The 18,224-nt window shown below is 46.0% G+C and overlaps 1 protein-coding gene across 3 annotated transcripts in view; it reads left to right on the top strand.

The window, feature by feature from the left end:
* The window catches only part of LOC119450391 (leucine-rich repeat-containing G-protein coupled receptor 5-like), a 151,313-nt gene extending 146,417 nt beyond the window's left edge, over positions 1-4,896 (top strand). For all 3 annotated transcript variants that reach the window (XM_049665846.1, XM_049665847.1, XM_037713826.2), the window contains one exon: positions 508-4,896. The gene's annotated coding sequence lies outside the window, so the exon portion shown is untranslated. The remainder of the gene's footprint in view (positions 1-507) is intronic.
* Positions 4,897-18,224: the final 13,328 nt, after the last annotated feature.

Raw genomic sequence — 18,224 nt, 5'->3', positions numbered from 1 at the left:
TCAGGGGGTGACCATTATGCTTTGTAAGCCCTTACGGCGGACGCTTTCTTTAGTTCTCCATTATAAAATGAGAATTTGAGTTCTGACATTAGAGTGTAGACAGTGCATCATTCACTTTTTGCACATACACCGTGTGTCTCGGTCGATGTGAACGAAGACATTAGTGCGTTCTTATTTAGTGTTACATAAAGCTAGTTTTATTGGCAACGAAATGCGTGTCCTACTTGCCTATAAAGCCAACTAAAATGAGCAGGTGTGTATAATTGAAAAAAAAACGGAGTTGCGTCATCCTTCTGACAGCCATCTTCTTAGCTTTGCTAAGCCATCCAGAGGATACCTCTAAAGCAACCTATGTCTACACTTACTGAAAAAATCGCCGAAACTGCGTGGATTTGAAAGAAAGTAACCTGCTCGTCTCCCATGATTTTTTATCAAGTATTCTGTCGCCTAATATTCAGTAGGTTCTTTTTTCTGACGTCTATCTTTTTCTCTCTGTCTCTCTTTCAGAGCAAGGGCTCTAGCACCATTCCATGCAAAGAAGCCACATCGATGTATATATAGGCCTGCGTGCAAAGTGTGCGCTCATTACATTGGGATCACATACGCATTCATAACTAAAGATGACGAAAGCTCTTATTTATTTGTGCTTGCATGTAACACAATCCATCGTCCTTGTTTTGTAAAGAATTAGTGTATGGATGACCTTGACAATGCAGTGAATAATTCGGACATTTGCCGTGGCTAGCAGCCACACTATAAGAAGCTTGCCTTACGTGGCACTCACTGTTCATAGGCCGATGCATTGCATGTCGTCTCGTTCTTGTCATGATTGACCATAATTCATGAAACGGTCTATAGTAAATGGATTTCACAAGACAAACGCTTCGTGCATATGTCCCATGCACTTGCGCGTATTGTATTGTCAGAATGCGCTGCAGGTTGTTGTCGCATTAAAAGCAGCGCACGAAGCAAGTCGGTCCAAAAGATTTTGAGTGAACTGCACGGCCTTTAAGTCGGTATTTCTGGCTGGTTTTGCACAAGTATTATGTGGCGTTAGACGATCTCCAACAACATAAGCAAACCAGGCTGTCAAGATCGTGTATGGTTTTTAACGACACGACGGGGATGGTATTCACTGACCTGTAGCCACATGATAGAGCTGCTTGCTATGAAATGAGTTCTCAACCTTTGCAGCATTGATATGAAATTTCATCGTGTTCATATTGCAGCACTAAATGGCCGCTTGTGTCAATGTTTTCAAATAATAACAGTCAAAGTTGCACAGGAGTGCTCTCGAAGGAAACTTGTACAAAGTTTTTTTCGTGAAGAAATTTTCATTAGAACTCTCGGCAGCAGGATGCTCTTCATTACCCATGATGGCTTAACACGTCACATGGAATTCACGTCACGCCGCCCCGCTTTATGTGACGCATTGTAGCTACATCGTCTTCTCGACAAAGTAATGACGCAGGTGATTTCAGCACGCTCTGTCATCAAAAACGCGGCGTACCGTAGTGAATAGATTTTCAAACAGACAGAAACAGCTGGAGTGTGCTCTGGCGCAAGGGTTTAATTGTACGGTAAGACCAATAAAAGGGTCGTCAGAAGGTTTCAACGATATGGGCTAAAACTCGAGGTCGCATAACGTCTCTCTTGCAAGTAGTGCGCACAATTAAATCAAGAGTAGAATGGGAACGCCGTTCGACCTCGGATAAGTGAATTTTCTCGCATGCTCATCCCAATCTGTGTAGAAGCATAAAAGCGAATTAGTGGTGAAAATTTTGCCTATACGTTACGCCTAGCATAATCATAGAGTACGTGTGGACGGTAACCAGACACCTGCTCAGTGAAATTCAGTAAACTCACGCACTTCAGTTGTCAAGTTCAAAAGACAATTGCCTAACGTTAACTAATCGTTATGGTTAGCAGGATATCAAGAAAGCCGTTCGAAACCAACACATGAAACGATCGTCGTTTTTTCCCCAGAAAATGCCATCGCTTCTCCGCCTCCTTCGGTAATGCTTCGTAATGACAACTGTAATTATAAATTAGTAAGACTGTCCAGCAAGAAGCGAAACGCCGACGCTTCCCAAGCCCAAACTCTCTCGTGGGCCCCATTGCGACACGCAACGTTATCTCCCGAAGCTTCGGTACTGATGTCCGTCTCTGACACTGCGTTGTCTGCAGATACTTCCGTCTAATGCCAGCATCTCGCTCATTCCTAACGTCCTGTTAGACGTTTTACATCAGTTCTAGATAACATGGTAGTTTTTATTGACCTGCATTTATTTGTATTTTTCAACAGTCGTGTTTTATTTACTTGTCAACATGTTTCGTTTCTGTTGCGATTGTCGTATTTATAGCTTGGTATGCGGACACCCGTTAGGGCCAGTTGAAAGGAAATTCCGACACTCTTTTGAACTGCCAAACGAGAAAAAAACGCACGAGATTGTCAACTGATCTACTGAAGCTTCAGCCCAATTGCACCGTCTCGCGATACCTTCCATGACGTTCTACTCGAATACGTTTGGATTACCTTAAATAAGCCTCGAAATTGTTTTGGTGTGCCCAAAATTCTCATTTGTAGATACGGCCTACTTCATACAGGCCTCCGCACTACATACCCCATTTGTGTTCAGTGCGCCCCATTTGCCACAGGAGTACCCAGTCACTGAGCGCTACAGTCGCAGCTAACATGCGCAGTTCACCATGTGTCCGGAGGCATTTTCCCCCCTTTTCAGCAGATGCAGGCACTGACAGTTGTGACATTCTGGTTTATGTGCGTTCGTTAACATTTGTTATGGCAATATTTTTTGTAGTTTGCCTGGTACAGTTATTTTGACACGTACTTATGAAAGTTCAGTTGCTGAAACAGATTTCCAGGTGGTCAAAATTAATCCGGAGCCCTCCGCTACGGCGTGCCTCATAATCAGAACTGGTTTTGGCACGTAAAACCCCAGAAAGAAGAAAAAGAAGAAACAGATTTCTTGGCCACAAGGCCTCTTAGTGTGGGTACTCCCGGATGAAATGTATGCGCTAAATTTCTGGACATTTAAAACGGCATATACTTTCTTGCATCCAGGTCATGGCACATGAAAAACGCCATTTTTTTTGTAAGTCCAGCAGAAGTTCATAAAAAAACCAGGTTACTTTTATGGAGGAACCTTGAAGCAAAGAGAAACCGTGCCGATGAAATGTCCGAAAGACTGTGTTCGAAGTGACAACCTGGCTTTTGACACATAAGCACCAAATAAGTGCCAATTCCGGGTAAACTCCGAAGTTTTATGGTTGAAGAATGCAGAGTGCATGTGTTGACGCCGCTTCTCACTCCATGTCATTGCATAAGCGTGATTGGGAATGTAGCATACCACTTAAGTCTTGAGGTTTGCGCTCACTTAGTGAGCCTAAAAATGATTTACTTTGGGGAGAAAGTCAGTCTGTGGCAACTCGCAATGAACGTCTTGGAAAAACAATTTGTAAAAGTAGAACTAGCAGTGCCTTCTCGATATTTGCTTTCTTTCTCAGTGGTTCTTCAGAAAAGTAACGACCATTTTAACAGAAACATTAGTGCTTGTAAGTTAACTTCTGCGATTTATTGCAATTATATTTACGTGAAATTATGGCATACAATAGCTTGAAGGCAACTTTAACGCAGACACGGTACTGAAGTAGAGTTTCTGAAAGAGCTATTCCATGTATTTATCAGCCTCCATTAAAAATCTAAGTCGCTTGCACAAATTGTCCGTTCTTGGTGAATGTCCACCCATAAGATTTAGTTTCCAAGCAAATGCGTATGTTCGAACATTGCTTGACGCTATGCACCATGTAAAACTGCGGAAACGCGAAACATATTCCAGGCGACGTTTTTTTTCTTTTGTTTAACAACGTTTCAGGATACAAGGCACCAAGGCGCAGAAGCGCCTCGAGATACACCGAGAAAACAATGGTGCTTCTACTGCCATGTTACCGCGCGTCACTACAACGGGCACTTAAGCCAAAGTATGTGCGAAATTATGCACAAAGAGCCGTCTTATTAGCGGCTCTGAATAACGCTGGTGCGACTTTCACATTCAGCCTTCAAAACACGCAGACGCATGCAGTGATTGTTAGCCCTAGCTTTTTACATAAGCTTGACCTATACGGTGTGCGAATTATGGCACTATCAATAAAATTTGTTACCGTTCGTGTGAAATTCACACAGTATAAGGTATTAGCATTTATTTTGTTCACATTTATTGTCTCTCATTACAAGCACTGCCTACGCGCTTGGGGTTTTCGGACACCACTGTCGTGGATTCTTTCTGTTTATGTTCGAGGGAAAATATTGACCTTGCTTCCCTTGTTGAACATACTTCAGCTCCGCTGTTATTGTGTAAAATTCCAAATAACTGCAGCAAAGCTTTTGCGGTGACGCTTGCGACTTGTAAATGACTGGACACACTTACGTGTATGTCGCATTTGTCGGCGCAGAAGCTGCGTTGATTCTGAGAAACACTTTGCTCAGCTGATTGTGGCTGAGCAAACTGAGGCTGACACCTTTCGTTTGCCATGACAATTACATGGCAGCTGCACAAGCAAACACGATATAAATCTTATGTACGACTCGGCGTTGCGAATTCATTCTGGTCATTCAGCTGTCTGTCTATCGTGGAACAAAGATCAAGGTGTCGGCAAGAATTTCGTCCTGTGGTCTACTTGACAATGAATCGTCGGCGTGTGTGATGGACTGTGATATAACGCGCGAATATATTGCCATTATACACTCTTGTATTATACGAACACTGCGTATTCAGTGCCATTTTGATGTGCTTGGATGTTTTGAGCATACAGACCCACTTGTAATATATACAAACGGAATAAACAACTTTTTTTTCTTGCTCTGCGCAATGCAACAAACTGTCGTAGCTTATTTTGTACACGACTTCCTACTGCGATTGTCTACAGTTTAAGCTTTGAAGGAAACAAAGTTGAGTGTGGCATCTGATGTAACAACTTGTGACGATGTTGCTCCTGATATGATGGTCATACCTAAAGGATTCTCTCAGAATCCCCATGCAATAGATGTGTCACTGGTGGCAGATCTCGTAACGTAATTTCGCGTTACTAGCGCCGAACGCGATAGCAAACGCTAGAACAGACCGTGAGAACATCGACAACGACAAGGATAGTGAGCAGACAACTACGTGAGTGAACAAAACTTGTAGTGTGCTGCGCTCATGTAGCATTCGCGGAGATTCAAGTCTTCGGATGCTGTTAAAAGTTCTCAAAGCCACTCTTGATGTTAGCAGAAGTGTGTCTTCCAATTAAAGAACCGTACACTGCCGGAGTCAAGTTCAGTGACACGTGTTGTGTTTTGCCTACTGATGGCATCGCATGGCTTTGGTGTCGATATTTCCTCGTTGTTTGTATTCGTAACTGCTGAAGAAAGGGGAGGTGGGCTACACTACAACAGCCAGCTACCTTAAAATTGAAGCTCCACCGGGATGTGCGGCCTCTCGCTTCAATGCGTCTCCGAAACTTGAGATTAAGCGACCTCCAACAGTACGCGCGCGAGAAGACAGAAAACATGAAGGTGCCAGCCATGTCGGCACGCCTACACTTCTCACTCGCCGCAGATTACCTCCAAAATAGGGCGCGCGCCGCTGTGCTCAGCCGCGCCATGTGCAGCCACGGCCAGGCTACAAGAGGAGACGCGCACTCACTTGTCACCCCCTCCCCCCCCCCCCCCCCCTTCACGCGAGCACAACACTGGGCGAGCGGGAAGACGGCGTGGATCAAGCCATCAGCATTCCCGGCTCACTTTGGCTCACCACATCTGTGCAAGGTGTGATGCGGCAACGCCGCTTTGTAAGTGACACTTCGAATCGTAGGGTAGGACACCATTGTCCGTTCCAAGAATAATTTAGATGCAAGAAATATATAGCTTTTTCTAATTAGCGGCTTTTTCTATCGTCGGTCAAAGAAAATTGCCAGCCGCAGTGATATGTGCAATTACCTGCAGCACAGATATCACCAGACCATTAAAAGAGGCTCGTGCTAGAGAATAGCTATTTCATTAAGATGAATGTCTCGGTGGCCTGGTACCCATACTAAATGAACTAAGCTTAAGTGGGGCGGAGCTAATGCATAAAATATGTTCAAAGCTGCAGAAATGGTACACGCGTTAAGTCAACACCACCTAGATAGTACAAGGTATGTTCACTCCGATCTACGACGTCATGCTACATGGCCCGAAATGCCCATTGCCAAGACTGGCGTGAAGAAAGCGGTGACGGGGGTCGAAATCGCCACTGCTTATTGGGGAGCATCACCACTAGATTCTATGGCAGTCGGGCCAGGCAGCATGACGTCATAGATCGGAGTGAACAGGCCTTGTGCTATCTAGGAGGCGTTGGTTAATTGGGCTGCGTACGGAAAGGTTATCTGTGACAATAGCTACGCTTGTAAGAGAACGGGGAAACTTTCGCAATGCAAGAACTATTGCCAGGCGTATGGCCTGACAATTTTAACTGCTACATCCTCACGCGACGCGGCTCTCAGATGGTTCTTCTTTTTCGTACGCCTTTATTTTTCTCTGAAGTCGATCAGGCTCATGTCTTCGCTGGCATCATCGCCATCGCATGCCGTTTGAGATGGCTGCACGTGTACCTCATGACAGTTATGACATCACTGATGTCATCACAGTGCTGCCTAGTGATGAGATTTATGGATAAGCGCATCATTCACCATTTCCCCAGACAAACAGGCTGACAGTAACGCTGTATGGTATTTTTGACATGCATATGCTGTTTTGCAAGCTTTAGATTGTTACATTGCATTGTTTGACTACTTACAGTTTACTTCTGCGTTTATATTGTGATGAAACAGCTACTCTTTCGTAAGGTGGAAGAGTCGATCTTGGATTCAGTGCGATACTGGTGCATGGGCCCATGCCGGAGGCAGTGCACATCATGTTACAAACCGACTCACACCATGGTCCTCCTCCTTGAATATCGCCTATATTGACTCCTCAAATAAAACAAAACACTAGAAAAAATACTACGTTATTTAGAACTGCAGTACTGCCGCTGATAAAAAATACTGCTTGGTACAAGTCGTGGTAACTTGGATCGTTTTCAGATTTAGATTGAACAACCTCATTACACAGCTCAAATGACGATGGTCTTCCACAACGGCATCAGCACGACTGCTCGGCACTTCACCGTTCTCATAATTTTCTTCTTTTCTTTTTTATGAGTGGGGGAGGGTGGAAGAGACAGCTGAGAATGTCGAGGACACCACTTTATGACTCGTTCAAGCTATTCGAAACATTTTGGAACTCAGGTACATAGCTATTACAGAACTAGTCGTGACTAGCGAGAAACATTAACGGCTATTGACATTAAGAGTGCATTTGCGAGTGCTGCGTTACGCTTCAGATATGCATGATCAACCACACTTTTCACCCGAACCAGCACGTGCACAAGATATTTGTCATCTCACATGATGATCCGAAATTGGCTATTCGGCCATAGAGGCTGCGTTCTTTGTACGCTCTATCCCAGGGAATATGTGCGGACGAGATAGAAGGTTGGCAGCTTGTTCCTTCTCATCTTTCTTTATCGGCTTGTTAGAACGATGAATGGTATCTGGTATTATCCGCCAGATCATGAGGGCATGTCGCCGGTTAGCGTAGTATGTAGTATTTTGCTATTACGCTTTGCGACAACCAGGTTCAGAGCCGTCAACTACTACTTCTTATCGTCTCTCCATGCTTACTTTCACTGCCACATTTCTGAATTGAACGAAAGCGCCGCCAAATCTATCCCGCTGAATTCTGAACCGCGAAAGCCTAGAAAGTTGGGCGCATGATTTAGGGCGGAAGCGGAATGCTGAAGCAAGGTATATACGAAACGGAAGTAGGTGGTGTTCGCTGTCAAGGTAACAGCGCTCCGCTTCGGTCATGCCTGGGCGTGTACATCATTGAAGTGGGAGCCTCCTTTTGCCAGATGAGAAACTTGATGCGACTGATTTTAATAGAAGAATCTTGGTCATCTCCTGCTCCGCTTAACTGCTTTTGCCACAAACAGACACCCCCCCCCCACCCCCGCGGCTGCCTCCTGCAGCTACTTTTGGCGGATAGTGGGCATGTATTGCCGTAGGTGGACTTTTTCTTCGCGAGCTACCGCTCCAACATAGAACAATACACACATAGACAGTATGTCTGGAGCAGACAGGCCCATTTTCTCTACTGCTCGACGTCCGATGAATAGTCGTTTGACTTGGGTTATCCTCTTCTGACTATTCGTACAAGCAAGAGGCAACTGCCCGTTTACTTTTTTAACATTTCGCCATTCCAACGCACGCACGAAAACGTACACACACACACACACACGCGCGCGCGCGCACGGAGTTACTGTACGCTGCTATTCACATCATCATCATCATCATCCTATATTTAAGTCCACCGCAGGACGAAGGCCTCTCCCTGCGATCTCCACTTACCACTGTCTTGCGTTTGCTGATTCCAACTTGCACCTGAAAAGTTTCTAACTTCATCACCCCACCTAGTTTTCTGCCGTCCTCGACTGCGTTAACCCTGCTATGCACAATGCATACGTAAATTGTCGCTGTAATAATAGAGCTAACAGAGCATCAGTGGCAGCGCTCCTTGCTCACTCCCGCTATAACCAGGTGGATGGCAGGCGTGCAAACTAGATGTCAACGACCTCGTGGCAAATGCCCTCTGCGCAAAAGCGTGCGCCGTCACGTTGGTTCATGCTGTTTTCCGGAACGATACGCGCGCGGACAACACGAAGAAGCAAAGGACGCACGAAGAAGCACGAGAACAACACGAAGACGCCAGAGGAACAAGCAACGACAAACTCGAGCCTCGGAGCTAAGGCGGAAAGGAACGGTTCGCAGGGTGGGAGAGAGGGGGATCGAGGAAGAGGGGGGAGGGAGGGGTGCAGTAGGCGTTCAGCCGGTCGGGTTATCTCGGAAGGGCCAGAGGGGGTTTAACCGAGGGAAAGTTTCCCATAGTCGCGTTACGCTTGGCAGCGCCCCAACAGCCGAGCGCAAAGACGTAAACACACGCTATCGCATCCTGGCGTCAGGCGCGTCAGTGGAAGGGAGTGAGAAAGGAGGGACAAGGGAAAGGCGCATTAAAAAAATAATAATAAAAAAATCGTTGAGATAGTGCAAGTTGTACAGGCACTGAACACAGAAGAAAATTTTATTTTATTTTATTACTTTTTTTGCGGAGTAGGTTTCAAAAGGACCGTTTAAAGAGAATGACTGAGGCGCACACACAAAAAAATAAAGAAAAAATAAGAGCGAGAGGGAGAGTGAAAGAGAGAGAGAGAGATCAGAAAGAGAAAGCAGTCACACGCAAGCGTGTGAAAATATCTTGCAGAAAAAGAAAGAACGATCAAGTGGCGAAACTGTAAAATGGGGGGAAAAAAAGGAAAGGGAGCCGACGCCTCCAAAAACTGGCAACAAGAGAGTGTATACTGAAAGGACCGCAGTGTCGAGGAAGGAGTAAAACGATTAATCGCGCACGTAACAAGGTTATGTCACGTTCGAGGGGAACGCCCTGACAAGGGAAAAAGGATACAGGAGACAGCGCTTCTCAAATGTTTCCCCTGGGGCAATCTTTGGATTGTCGTGCCAGTGAGGTGGTGTCATGCTACGCAGAAAGAATATTTCGTGAGGTATTACTTCTTTTCCTAGTCATTACCTACGTTTCAAAATCTGTCTTGCTAGGCTTTTCTTTTTTTTTGTCTTTTCTTGTGCACGATTACTATCGTGACGGAAGCAATAAGCCTACTTTGAATTCTCCTTAGGAGCGGGATGATCAAAACTAACATTCCTTCCAACATACTGACCTTTTGTTATCCAAACACATTCCTTTCGACATAATGGTCCTTGGTTATCCGCCAGGTCGCTGAGCCTTGATCTAGGACTGAAACGTCTCAGGTCTAAAACGCGACTTTGTGTTGCTGTTGGGTGGACGACGTACCATGGAGGCACAGCCACAAGAAGTGCGCTTCAGCGCGGTCTGTCATCATAAAAAAATAAGAAAATATACAGTTTCACCCGTAGCACGTAGCATTGACGCGATAGCTGGCGAAATACAATGCGCAATAAGCCTCTGACTGTTTTGTGCGGTGTTTGTTGGAGTAAGAATTCGCAGGTGCGAGCGTGCATAATTTCCTTTCGAAAAGTAAAAATAGTGTGAGTCGTATTCGTTCGTGAAGTTGCGCCTCCCGGTGGTGAAGTGGAAGACTCGGCTTTTCTTCCTCCTATCTCTCCGGACTTGCCACTGGTCTCTACAAAATAAAACCCCTTCGCCTTTTTAGTGCTGGAATTTTCCGACTTTTCTGAATTTTATATTTACGCTACCCGTATTAATAGACCTCATTCCATCCTTGAAGAAAACAAGATGATGTCAGCGCCATCCGGTAAACCTGAGAAAAAGCCGAGCGCTAGAAGAAGACACCTGACGCCCTAAGGTATTGTTATTGCACGTAGAACGACACTGTAGGGTACGAGACATGTTTTAAGACGACGACGACGACGACGACGACAACAACAACAACAACAACAACAACAACAACAACAACAACAACAACAACAACAACAACAACAACAACAACAACAACAACAACAACATTAAATGTTCAAATTTGCTATCATTGGGGGCCTCTACCCTTGGGCACAGCGACGGGAAGGTTGTCGATGCCATCCAGAATTACATTACAGGGTCAGAAAGATTTAGATGACAAAATCACGGCTTAGGGTTCCGAAATATTTTTACAAACTTGATGACTAGCTGTCTACTACTTTTTTTTAGTTATCATTTATTCCTTTATTCTATTCAAGTCATTTGATATATTCTAATTATTCATTCTCAGATGCGTATATATTCCCACATTTATGTTTGTATTGTTTTATACATCTCCTTTCTGATTGTTATTTAAAATTACCCGGTTCTTGGCCAATCCCCCAGAGTGGGTATGTGGCAGTAACTCCAAGGCTCTACATCTACAACAACAACAACATTTAGGACCTTTTACGCAACTGGGAAGGCTGCATTCTACAAACACTCAGAAATCGCGGACGCCAACTTTATCCAGTACACAAACGTTGAGCGGACTTTAGCCAATCAGGACAGCTGCTGGCGCAATCGCGCTCTCTATCATAAGTATTCTTTATTTGCCTTAGCAAAGCAGAGTGGCTGAGAGGTAGAATGGTGGGCTCCCAATCTTTTGGTCTAAGTTCGAACCTTTGTGAAACCTCGTAAGTTTGAGTCGTCACGTGGTTCGCGGTCGTGTAACTAGCACGGACAGCGTTCCTTTTCGTGTCCAGTCTGCAACGTTGTCCGTGTTCGCTTCGCATCACATATGAAGAGAGGCGTTGTGTGGTTTCCGAAATAAGCGAGCAGAAACATAAGCCGTGCAGCGGAAGTTTGCGCGCTTTAATATTGGCTAAAGCACAAGCAACGAAGTGCTTCTAGATGAAAAAATAAAATCATCGATTGACCAGCTAATATCTTTGCCTTTACTCATCCGATGGCATTACACACCACTATAACATGCTATCAAAACACCGTTAGAACCTTAAGCATGCCATCGCATGCTTATAAGCATGCTATTTATGCATATATCATTGAAATTCATTATCTAAGTAAGCGAATAGCTTTCTGACCCCGCTGAATTATTCGCGTGACGTTGTGGTTCACTGAAATGCATCGGACGAACTTATCGATAAGTCTCGATAAGTTCGCCCGATGCTTTTCAGTTAGCCACATAGTCACGCGAATAATTCAGTGGGGTCAGAAAGCTATTCGCTTACTTAGACAATCAATTTCAGTGTTTTATGCATAAGTTTTTCTTTAGCAAACTAAAATGAACTGGATCTAATAAATGAATTCCAATACAGTGAATTCCGCAAATAAAATAATCAAGGTGTCATCATTCTACTTAATGATGATTCGTTAGCCATACTCTGGCGTGGGAAATAAAAACAGTGTGCATTTCCGGGAAGTTTTTTTTTTTTTTTTTGAAACTTGGAAGAGTTCCTATAAGTTTATAGCGAGATTTTTGCACTAGCTTCCCTTTGTTCTTTCCGCACGCCTCTCACACGACGCGATTGAGACAGTTCCAGCTGCGAAATTTAAATTTAATAATCGTTCTGCCAGTCTTACTAAAGACACGCCTTACAAACACTGCATGACGGTTGCTTTCTTCCCATCAAACAACAAACAATACGCAGCAGGCGCTGTTGAACCAATCTTCCAGGAAGCTCCACATGCAGGTCATAGAAAGCTCACAAGAAAAATGGGAGGGAGGAAGGGGCGCAATAACTAGACAGGGATAGGAACCACAATTACAGAAATCGTATATAATCATATGCACACAAAAACAATGTTACACTATATGAAACAGTCCTGAGCGAGTATGGTGATTTCCGTCATTCACAGTGGTCGCAACAAAAACACGTATACAATAAAAACAAAACTACAAAGTACGAGTGATGTTGTGACGTTGTAGCGACAGTGAAAGACCACAAACACTTCCAGAAGCCCCCAAAATATGCCAAATCAATCGGAAAGTCTTTCGTTGAACTTTAACTTGATAACATTGATAACCCGATAAAAACGGTCACTGCAAAAAGGTAAAACAATGTACGCGTGGCGACATTAATGGACTGATAGATCTAGCTGGGGTCGGGTATATTTACTTTGTAAGTTTAGAGTGTTTTACAAAGGTCTTCAGCTAATTGGCGATATCTTTTACAGTGACGGCCCACTGCTGGGGCCGAAGCCTCTAGACCAGAGCAGAAAGGCTCACCGCCAGTGAATCACCTGCACGAACCAGTATAAATTGCGTGAAATGGCCTGCACTTTCTTGCTTTTCTTTTTTTAGGCCAGTGGTCCTACATTCTCTTAAATGTTCCAATCTGTTTTTTGAATAGTAGAAGGGAAAATAAAATAAACGCACCTAGCAGAGAATGGGAGCTATACGTCATTCATTTTTTAGATGGCGTTGCGTGCAAATTCTTCAGTTAAGCTGACAATTAAATGTTTCGGGACATAGCGTAGACGAATGCTCCACCGTAGGACCTTATTGTGGCAAGCGCTTCAAACAGCTAACCGTGAAAAGGGAAGATTAAACACTGTGCCGAAACCTCAGGAAACGTGAATGCGGATTCTATTCGTAAGAGAAGCGACGCATTCAACACACTCTGCAGTGGACACTGGCAAGCTGTATTAACGATAATAGAAGAGCCGACGCATAGGCAACAATCCGTAGAGGTCGGCAGCGAAGCTGGCTACACATATATCGTATGGGCGGAGGTAGACGTGTGAATAAACACAGCGCATGACTGCAGGCATGTGACTTCCGCAACACTCTTGATAAGTACGAGATAATTATTAAACGCTCAAGCAAGACTACACGCTTAGCGATATGAAAGCCTTGAGAACATGCATCGTTAGGTGCGTTCCTTGTACTTCGAGGGATTTTCTTTTCGAGATTTACTCGGTAGTTTGTCCCGAGATTGTGATATGAACAAAAGAAGGAGGAAATTTCATTACACACAAAAATAGACATACGTTTGAGGCGGGAAGTTGATCCGTTGATCCCCGTATGCTGTAGTGGTGTTTTAGAAAGCAACACGCTTTTTCAGCGGGCTGTGCATGCGTTTTGCAGACTGAACGAGATACGCTAAGTTCTGCAGAAAGAGGCTCTGTTTGGGTAAGGAATTGTTCAGCCTCTCTATGGTGAAGATCAGCATGAGCCCTTACGTGACAAAAAAAAAAAAAAAAGCAGAATATATTTGTTCGTATCAAGGAAGCGTGCTGCTTGCCCCTTGAATTGCGTTTGCATTCTATATGCCGACCAGAAAAAAAAATTCTCGTTTGTTTTATGCCGCAATACCACAAACTTTGCAGTCGATTTAAACATGCAAGCGCTTGCGGAGGTAACAAAGCATCGCGTCTAAGTTTACGGGGATGTGCACTCTAGACCCGCTGTTCTTGCACGTGCGCAAGCCCTCTCCGCATTTTACGCTGAGGATGTTGATTGTAGCTGTGACGATCGTGTGACGTAATCCCAGCCATATTTGGCCTGCTAGGCTCAGTGGCCCGCCGAAGCTCGGTGGGCAACATTGGTTCACCGCAATGAATAAACATCGCGAGCACAGCTGCTCGGCGGTCAGTCATCATTCATCACCACAACGCTGCGCGTCGTATCTGGGACGGGGGTTCCTCGGCCCCTCCCCTTTCTTTCACGGTCCGGGGCGGATCGTGACAGTAGCTTTGATTGTAGCTAAACGATTTCGGTTCCAAACATATTCTCCTATGTCGTTTTGCGCTACTTTTATCGCGTGGACAGGAGGTATATGTATCGATTCACGCCCTGTAGTGTGGTGCCGCAAAAAACACATCGACGCAGGCTACCCTTGCCCTCGCCACACATTAAAGTTACAGCGCACATTTATGACGCTCGCAAACACTGCAGCTTTTTATTGCGATAGCAATTATATGGACACTTCAACCGGATTTCTGCCGTCGGGGTCGCCGTCGTCGTCGTCGTCGTCGCCGTCGTCGCCGTGAGGTTCCGTATAGATAAAATCTTCACCGCGCGCCGTATGCCCCAGCGGAAGCGTGCGGGGACGCGCGCTATCACGGAGAGCGAACGCACTCAATCTCCCACGCGCAAGCAAGGAAGCGGAAAGCCAGCGCCGGAGGGAGCAGGGGGGGGGGGGGGGGGGGGCACTTCTCTGCCAACAACCGCGCTCGTCACTCGTCCGCACAGTCTCTTATCTCTCCCACGCGCAAGCAAGGAAGCGGGAAGCCAGCGCCGGAGGGAGCGGGGGGGGGGGGGGGGGGGCACTTCTAATCTGCCAACAACCGCGCTCGTCGCTCGACCGCACCGTCTCTTATCTCCACACGGCTCTGACCTTTCTGCATTGTGCATTCGCCGCTCAGTTTCTGTTGAAGCGATAGACCGCACGTACCTTCGCCCGCTGCAGCGTATGGGTTTGCTGCCAGCGTTTTGACAGTCGCTGTCTGCAGTCATTCAGTGTGATCTATTCATGTTTGTTTGTGCGCGCTCACACCACGCTTGTTCACTCAGTTAGTAATAGTCGGGCCACATTTTCTAACGCACGCTACACATGTAATGCTGCCCGGATCGGCAGTGCAGCGCTACAGGTGTGTCCCTTCGCACGCGCTGCCCACGGGAAGCGCTTCTCATAAACACCACCGTTTCACACGCACCTTCTCGTGGTCATCGAGTCTCTCTTCATGTCGGTCTACTTACGCCGCAGCACACCTGCTTACTTAATCAGCTCATGTTTACTACAATTTATATTGCTACCAAAGCCGCTCACCTTACATCGTATGACATTGCTGTGTTGCTATCGCATTCATTGCTTCGCCCTTAGGGCGAAACTGTGACATTTTTTCGGTAAGCCTTATGACAGACGCACATGGAAGCAACCTGATTTGTGCGCAAGACACTATACATGTTGGATATCCTTCATTATTTCGAGTGTAGCGAAAGTTATTGTAACTAAAGCATTTTTGGTGACCGTACACGTCATTTTCGGTAGCATTCGCAATGCACACACACGGTCCCGCCGCGTTGTGGCCAGCGAGAGAAATATTTCAAGGAGTATCCGCACAGTTTTACCGTGTGACTCTGTATGTGCGGGCGCGTTTCTGTTTTGTTAGCAGCTTCTATTTACGGCAGGGAAAAACAATTAAAAGCAACAGGATGTGTTCCGTGCTTCAGCGCACCAACCGAGCGGTGAAAGATGAGATAAGGCTTCATTTAGTTCCGCTGGACGCGTTTCTTAAAATGAATTTTAGTGTGAAGCTCCGGATCGGCAAGCCTGAGGCGCCGCCAATGAAGGCTTGCAGCGCACACTTCGGCGACGCAGTGCGCGCTGCAAACCTCTCCATGCCTCCACCCCCCCCCCCCCCTCCCCACTCTCTACCAATCTTCTCTTTTGTCTCAGTGGCAGGCAAAACGGAGGCAAACAAAAAAATTTGGGCGGCACGCTAAAGCGCGTCCTCGACCTCGCCAGGCTCTTTTGCATCGGAGCGTAAATATAGGTTCGAAACTGCGCGCCGATCGCTAGGTCTTTGGCATATTTGCTTGCGCTGGCCCTTTTCAATCAAAACCGAATTTGAAAACAAGATTGGAGTACTTTTTCTGGCTCAAACCGATAACGCTGCACCCTAGCCTTGGCGTTCGCCCCAGATACGCTTCGCGTCGCATACATCCTTCAGTAAGATTAAGGGCGTCATTCGCCGTAAAATAACACCACGCACGCACGCACTTCTGGTTATGCACGCTAGTCATCTATATCTACGCGGGGCGTGAATTATTACATTCAAATGCTCATTTATATTTATGGGGAGCCCACGTCGTGGCAACATGTGCGGCCACTGGTTATGCACGCTAGTCATCTATATCTACGCGGGGCGTGAATTATTACATTCAAATCTCATTTATATTTACGGGGAGCCCACGTCGTGGCAACATGTGCGGCCACTGCGGCTGCAACACAGAACAAAAAGCTTGGACGTGGGACGTGCCTCGAACGTGCGACGTCTGAACAAGCAGTCATTGAATTGTAACAGCGTGAGCACTGCACGTCTTGACGCCGCAGCAAATTAGATGGCCAGCTAGCGTTCGAAACTTCTTCGCCTTCGATTATACACCGATTCTTTTTTTTTTTTGTTTTTCGTACGTTTCAAAGTGTCCCATAATCTCTCCTAAAGATAGCTGCTTTGTAAAAGGCAGCGGCATTTCCGCAGCCGAAGCGAATGAACTCTGCAAAATAAGAGCACACTCCGGCGTGCTACGAGAAGGATTAGAAAAAGCCCGCGGCGTGCTACGGGGCGCACGCGCAGTCGAGAATTCTGATACTCTCTGTGTCCGCCATCATGGATCATTTCGCGCGCCACCTATAGTCCACGGGCATTGCGAATGTCCTTAGCGAAAACATGATGTCTTCAGTTTCTATGACTGCGTCTCATTCGCGTGAAATGTGAAGCAGAACTGCAAATTTGCGTACTAATTCGATGATTATCTTTCTTCATTCTGAAACGAACAACTGCGTATACCACACAGTAAGGGCGATGAACATCTGCAGACGCATGATTATGAATGAATTACATTTGAAATGCGGGATGAATTTATCAGAAGGTCTCAGTGCGAAGACGTACCTCGGCACAGTAACCAACGAACGAGTCCTCGTGGCAGAACAATCACCTAGCATAAACAAGAGCTTTATGCTTTTACAGCAACTACATGGTAAGTTCAGGACACGAGCACCAAACAATTTGACAGCGTGCTTGTATAAGCGAGAAAAACACATGCCCACGGGGCTTTCTGATGGGTGACGGCACGTCCAGACATCACCGTGCGTGCTTAGAGCGCTGACAGCTATAGTCAGGCAAGTAGGCGGAGCAACGTCACACAAATGTCAACGGCGTTTAACAGTGCGCTTCTGGCAAAAACACGTGACTGGATGAAAATGCCAGAAACGATTACAAGAACAAAAAGTCACGCAGTCAAGCCTTTCCGCGGGTGCCCGTGAGATGGGGTTACGCTAAAGCGAATGTCCTATGGCTGCTTCGTGCTTCCTTTTTTTTATTTCTTTTTTCTGTGCTTGGATGGGTCGTTTTTACCTTCATCGCTTCTCGGCACGCCGACGTGATATTGGACAGTTGCTGTGTTTCTATCGAAATAGCAGAGCAGTCGAGCGTTACGTTGGGGCATGCGCGATATTTTCTCCACCCGCCACACCCACGCGTGGGCCGACACTTTTGTTGCATTTTTCACGCCGACTGGAAAAAGCTCCGGTGGCCGTTGTTGCAATTTTATATGTCTCCGGCATCACGCGAACAAAGCGCGGTAGCTCGCTTGCACCACACATCGCAGAGACGCGTGTTCCCGGTTGCTGTTTTATAACCGCGCCTGTCTCGGTAACCGATGTCTTCGTTACACGAATATGGAAGTCACGAATCGCAGAAGGTAATTTGTGGTCATCCGAAAAAAAAAAAAAAGCCGCTGGCTAGCAGCTGAAGATTTTCTTGCTCAGTAAATATCTTCTTTTTGTTCCTGTAACCCCGACAGCCGCTGTATTTCAGGCCACATGTACCTACGATTCAATCATGGTACTGTAATGGTCCAATTAGGCCAACCGGAGGCACCACAGCTCGC

The sequence above is a fragment of the Dermacentor silvarum genome, chromosome 4 (genome assembly GCF_013339745.2).
Source record: "Dermacentor silvarum isolate Dsil-2018 chromosome 4, BIME_Dsil_1.4, whole genome shotgun sequence".
In the NCBI taxonomy this organism is placed as follows: Eukaryota; Metazoa; Arthropoda; class Arachnida; order Ixodida; family Ixodidae; genus Dermacentor; species Dermacentor silvarum.
This window is presented reverse-complemented; position numbering and strand designations above follow the sequence as displayed.